This window comes from Notothenia coriiceps, unplaced genomic scaffold, assembly GCF_000735185.1.
Source record: "Notothenia coriiceps isolate Sejong01 unplaced genomic scaffold, NC01 NC01_scaffold00037246, whole genome shotgun sequence".
In the NCBI taxonomy this organism is placed as follows: domain Eukaryota; kingdom Metazoa; phylum Chordata; class Actinopteri; order Perciformes; family Nototheniidae; genus Notothenia; species Notothenia coriiceps.
In genome coordinates this window covers 9,574,439-9,581,250 of record NW_011369947.1, presented here as the reverse complement: position 1 = coordinate 9,581,250, position 6,812 = coordinate 9,574,439, and the positions used below count along the sequence as shown (strand labels likewise).

The window sequence follows — 6,812 nt, the reverse complement described above, 5'->3', positions numbered from 1 at the left end:
GTGTGCCTTGAGGAATGGCTAAAATGCATGATCTGTTTGGTATTTTGAAAAATAAAAAGTATAAATATGCCTTATATAGGTATGGTCCTACACTATATTATTCAAATAGAGCATGATAGCTCCACTTTAACAGACAATTCTAGTATGAGTGTGTATGTACAAGCTGTTGTGTTGAGAGTAAGTTTATGTAAATAGTTGTATTTAGTTGCCTGAAAAGCACAGGAGGCAGGAACAGTCTGGAAGTTTTCACTGGACTCCCGGCCCTCACCGATTGTCATCATAACTTTGGCTCATGGTTTTAAATTCCCTGGAGCACGTCTGAGCTTTGGAATTGACTTTCAAATGAAGACTACCTATTTCCCACTGTGTACACAATGCATCATGTCTTGACAAGCTCCCCGCCGCTGTCCGTACCCCCCTATCTGTCTCATTCTGCAGAGTTTCGCCGGTCACTGGACGAGCATACCAAAAGAAGTGTGGAGCTCGACTTACAGCTACTACATGTATATATTATCCCCTGCCTGCTACACACTGGGCAATAATTGGGTGCAAACACATGCACACATTGTAATTTACTATCAGCTGTCATGCATGTTTGGTAGGTTATAAGTCTGGAAAATAGCAATACATAATTAAAATATGCTATACATTTTCCTGGAATTATGCATGGAGCCTTAATTCAGAAATACTCTTCCACCACATGGCTATTACTAGTCAGCTTATTCAGACTTATTGCTGATAACTCTCCAATTTACCACTTTCTAATTAAAAGGCAGCTTGATTCAAATATAAATTGAACAAATTCTGAATATGGTCCACTGAGAACACTTTGTTTATTCAGTAGACAGCAGAGATGTACACACTACAGTAGAAGAGTTCATGACTTCTAAACAAGACGGAGAAAAAATATAGTTTCAAAAATCAGAACAACATAAGGCATACTTTAAGATATTTCCTTTCGCAGCCGATGCTTTCCTCAGGCATCTGTTTTGCACATCATGCCGTCTGCAAAGTTTCTCACAACAACATGATTGCTTATAACTTCTAAAACAACAATAAGAAAAACAGTCCTGAACAAAGGAGCGTCATTTTAAAATGTTAAGAAAAGATATCTGCACATATCGGAAATAGTTACAGGTTTTAATCTTCAAACAATAGATAACTCTTTTCCGCTATTTAGTTGCACTTGAACAAATCATTGTCATTCCTTTTATCCTTAAAGCACGACTGTTTAACTAAATCAAAGTGGTGCAGCAACAGATAGAAGCGTCCAATTCACACAATAACAAGCTAAATACATTCACCCTATTTCTAAACACACAAGATTATTTTATGTTGTTTAAAAACAACATTGAGTAGGGATTGTTTTACTTTGCTTCTTCCTCACCCTGTTTCTCATGTTGCAAACCCTCATATGTACCAAGTTGTAACCCCTCCCTGATTATGACTCCTCTAAGGTTAGTAACATAAACATGGTGTGAGCAGTTAGAGGAGACATTATTAAGGAGGCTGTGGCTCAGTGGGTAGTGTGCTGGACTTCGAATCAGGGGATAGCAAATTTGAATCCCACTACAGTCAGTATGTCGTTGTGTCCTTGGGCAAGACACTTCACCCCAAATTGCTCCTGTGGGGATTGCCCACAGTATTGAATGTATGCAAGTCGCTTTGAATAAAAGCATCTAACAAATGACATGTCATTATTTATGGCTTCAACATTGAAAGTATTTCCTGAATCCTAGATGCAAGGCCACCAGTTTCTACATCTGTTAAACCTCTTAAGTTCTAATTAGTTTAATAGTAAACTCTGGGTGTTTCTCAATGTCGAGGAGGCTTCCTTGGTAGAACATGTCCCTCCGAGTCAGTTCCTTCAGAAGCGAGGCAAGAATCCTTCCTTTCATTCGGAGAACGAAGAATGGGACAGGCTAACAGGTGTGCGTCATATGAGAGGCCCCGCCTTACATTTTCCACCAAAGATTTTGGAAATTGGTCCGTGCGCAAAGCATTGTGGGGATTTTAAGACCGCGGAGGATACACATGTGCAGCCTCGAAGTTTCCCGCAACGAAGTACACCGGCCTCGGTAGAATTCCAAGTATCCTGGACATTGGAACAGTCCTTCGGCGGGACTCGATGACGTAGCATCCTTGAAATAGTGGCTCTGGAGCAGCCTTCCTCGACATTGGGAAACTCCCAGTGATGCATTTTGGTTGCACTGCACAGCTGCTGAGTGTGAGTGCAGTACAAACGAATGATCAAGCATAAGTTCACTTTGCTGTTTAATTATGTCACATTACGTGAATAGTGCATCAGACTTCATCATTCTGATATACTGAATATAACATGGATATTATCAATATGGTAAAACACATGCTTTAAATCAAACCAGTAAATATTATTTTTCGTCTGTCTCACCTCCTTAAAGTGCGAGCTACCCATTTATGAAAACCCAATGTCACACCCCGGGCACATTAGCTTATTTTATTTCTCTTCTTATGCTGCCACAAAACAAACAGATATAATAGAAAGATGTAGCGGAAAAGGGTATGAGCCTCCCATGCAGATCATTTGAAAATCAGAGCCTGTTCTGCTTGATAGACAATTTCCTTTATACCTCTATTATTCTGAATAGTGTCCTCAAATGCAATTTTAGCAACGGCGTGGGAAACACATCAAGTGTTAAAATTACATTTAAAGCTTCATTCATCACTTTCCTGTCGCAGCAACTTTTCAGCACTTTAGCAGGTATATCTCCATGTTCCTATTATAAAGTGCAAAGTGTCAAAGGAGAAACGATTTTTTCCATTTGTACACTGTTATGTATCCACTTTGCTGAGCATGCATGCTGGGGCTTTTAAAGTCAGCCAGTTTTGCAGATTCACACCAGGAACAACAACTTACTAAAGCTTTAAAGCCTTGCTTAACAGTTTCCCTGATTATCTTAGCAATGACCAATCTTTGTACAAAAGTATTAGCATCAAACTATACTTAAAGTGGACCTATCATGCTATATTTGAATAATATAGTGTAGGACCATACCTATATAAAAGGCATATTTATACTTTTTATTTTTCAAAATACCAAACAGATCATGCATTTTAGCCATTCCTCATTTCGCTCAATTTAACACTGTCTTTGCATGGGCTGATTCTGTGAGAACAGCACCATCTACAGGCCTGGCATATGTACTACAGCGTCTCCAGCGCTTTCGAACGCCAATGTCCGTGGCTGTCTCCTCCTGATTGGTGGAGTTGGCCCAATAGCCGTAGCGCCACTTCTGTGACGTCATAGAAGTGTTCAAATCTGGATCAGTCTGTATCAGATCCGTTGCAGCCCCTTTTTAAGAGATTTGGGTATGGAGGAAAATAGAGAGGGTTGTGTTTTCTGACACTTGGTGAGTTCCCTCGAACACCGGGGACACATTCATGTACAAAAGAGGTACAAAAGTGCCTTTTGCACGATAGGTCACCATATGTAAGTCAGTATGAAATGTAAAGCTCTATGCTGGATTTACATTTCCGTGTTAAAATATTTAAGATTGACATCACCTTTGTCTACATGTTGTTTTTTTTGTATTGTAAACTTACATTATCCCAGATTTTCAGAGCAATTTTCAAATGTACCGAAATAGATATATGTATGGTCAGCGTTTCCTCTTGTCTCCTGTAATGATATTGTGTCCCAGGGTTTCCTTCATTTACTTTTATCCAGTTTTTAGGTACAATATTAATGTTGTTTGTTTTTTTTGCTTTATTTTAATCAGAAGTATAAGTCAGAGAAACGAGGAAGAGCAAACATTGGCAGTGAACATGAAGGAGGAGGAACAGTTTTAACATTAAACTGCTTTGATCTGTGTTTTAACGTTTTAATCGGAGGTCAGTTTGTACGGGTAAAAGTATGGGTAAATTTCAGGCATTATCGGAACCAAACGGGAAAAGTAAGGGGAAAAGTACGGGGAAAAGTACTTATGGTGTGAACGTTCACACCGGACTACTTTTACCCGTACTTTTTTCCCCGTTTAGTTCCGATAGTGCCTGGACTTTTGCATTCACACCAAAAAGAGTACTTAGTTACGAGAACTTTTACCCCCATTTGTAGTGCCTGCTAGAGAGGTGGTACTATCCTGGGGAGAAAAAAGTACCAATTTCGATTGGCTGGGCGAATTGCAAACCACGCCCCGTAAAACTCTGAAAAGTTTTGTGAAGCCGCCATTGTATTTGCTGGCATTAGCATTATTAGCATGAGCCCCGCGCACCAACGGAGAGAGAACAACTTATGGCAACACAAAAAAAAACATGGTAGCGGTGGAGATGAGGAGGAGTCGGCATTCTGGCGATTTACTCGGAAGGCTTCAGTAGAAGCTGCTGGGAGTCCCAGCAGCTTCTACTGAAGCTAGTCCCCAACTCCGGGGACTTCGGGTATACGCCGTGAAGTTGTTTGCGGCCTGCCTGTAAACCCAAAGCAGAAGAAGAAGAAGTGACGTCAGCGGCTTCATTTGCGTAATCTTCCCTCAGGGAGCTTCCGGTGTGAACGCGATCTGCTCTTAGTTCCATCTGGGCACTAAGTACGGCAAAGTACTTGGTGTGAAAGCGGTTAAGAGAACTGTTCTCCCGATAAATCCTGAACGATGAACACATCCTGACCTAGAGAAGCTGACTGCAATGAGAGTAATAGTAGTGCAGATAACAACTCCCATAATCCCACACAACAGTGATCTTTATCTTTAGTTATTGTTACAACTGTGTTACCCCAATTGGCAGAAAATATAATGTTATGTGTTAAAGGTCCAGTGTGTAGTATTTACCCTTGACCGGCTACATATGTATTGTATTGGGCTGGCAGATTGCTTGAGCTTCAGGGAAATTATCCTTTCTGACACACAGACAGGGGTGTCAAACTCTTTCGCCAGCTTGTTGGACACTGCAAAGCCTACGCCGTGTGTGCGTTGTTCATCTTTGGCTTTTCCCATCCAGAAGAAAGTGTAGTTTTGCTCTTTGATAGAACCAGAATCGGCTAGTCTGGTTTCCTGTAGCGGAGTCGTTGACTGCAAGCTTGGCCAGCTCACCGGTCGATCGTGCTGTTTGCGTGTTGCACCTTTTTCCTTTGTACGTTGGCAGGTCTGGATCCGTAGTGGAATCCCGGGACCACCATGGTTACGAACCTTCCAGCTTCCCCAGCCGGGAGAGTACATTTACAACTTAATTTGAATTTTGTTTTTCTTTGATTGGTAGGTGATCATTTACGTCCATGGTTGCTGGCGACCACCCACATTCGGAAAGGCAATAGACGTTGCGGGTCCAGAACCTAACTGGCAGGGGCCTGCTGCTTTTAGGGGGCGGTTGATGACTCATTGGGGCACGTTGACCCCTCCACCGACACAGAGTGACCCGTTGGCCTTCCGTCTTATCGCAATCTGACTGGACTTGGAAACCGTCAGACCTAGAGATCACCAATACATTTGATACCAAGGGCCAAAATGTATCCAATAACACTTTCGGGGTAGCATTTTGGAAGTATCAGGAATACCAGTTTACGGTGTCTTAAAACGTATTCAGATTTACTTATTAGAATACTTTTAGGAAGCTTATAAGTTTCTCCATAACAGATGGGTATGTTTGGTGAACAGGAGACACGTATTTGACATTTGTTTTAATGGCTTGATCAAGATCAACACAACATACTTGATGTCATTCTGGCAAGCTCTTCATCTGACCCCCACATAAGAAAACACTCAGTCCGAACTGCATTCATTTTGTACCGTTTAAAACCATTTCCTTAATATGTTATGAATTGTAAGGCTGTCCTTGGTATCTTTGAAAAAGCGCCCTAAAATAGACATTGAATATCTATACAATTGTATTTATCTGAAACGCGAGGTTAAATAACTTTTAAAACAGTTCAGCGACTTGCCTGACCATGATTCAGCAGCAAGGCAAGCGAGCCCAGCAGCCCTTCACTTTGATTTATTGCCTTATGGAAATGTCATAACTTTCGACATTAAATAATGCTTGTTTTTATAAAAACGGTTTACATCTCTTGTACTTCAATGTCTATTATCTATAAATATAAACCTATGCTCACTTGATTTACTATCTATTCGTATCTATGTGATGTTTTAAAAACGACGTTTTCCTCATATGCGCGCATCCAAGACCCCTGTGTGCGACGTTCAGGTCCTCAACATAGATCATCCATACAATGCTATCATACAGATCCAGCGTGTTTTGAGCATAGACCGCTGTGCCACACTGCACACAGTTCTGCCCGGTAATACATAGTTACATTTCTGGTGAGGAATAAACCATTATTCGACAATGCTCAATTCCAATAAGTATTCCAAAATGTACTTCACACGAGACTCTCTTGTGACTCGATGATTGTGGTTATGTAGGTGAGATCTTCTTCATTCATGGAGGATGACAGAAGATGGCGAGTTACGCCGCTCTGTCCTCGAACACGCGAGCACCCAACTGGATGTTCGTTGTCCTTGCTGTTGGTCCTCTGAGTGATGCTCGACATAAACACATGTTCCATAAATTCGAAGAGCTGTGTCTACAAACTGATATAACCAAGAATCATACCATGTGTGGTCTGTGTGATGGAACCAACGTAAAGCATTCGCGAAAGAACGCTTCTAAAAGTAATCTGAATACCGTTTTTTAAGACACGTAACTGTATTCTGATTACTTTCAAAATGCTAGCATCCCAGCGTCACAGCAATGCTGCTATTCGGAATCACACCCGTGTGTTTGGCCCGTTGGGGAACATGCATGAGAATGACTCTGGCGGGTCCGGTGTGCCCGCGGTGTCGGCTTGG

General features: G+C 41.4%; 1 protein-coding gene across 1 annotated transcript in view; it reads right to left on the bottom strand.

Moving 5' to 3' along the window:
* Nucleotides 1-6,812, bottom strand: part of fstl5 (follistatin-like 5) — a 273,902-nt gene that overhangs the window by 207,649 nt on the left and 59,441 nt on the right. The window lies entirely within an intron of this gene.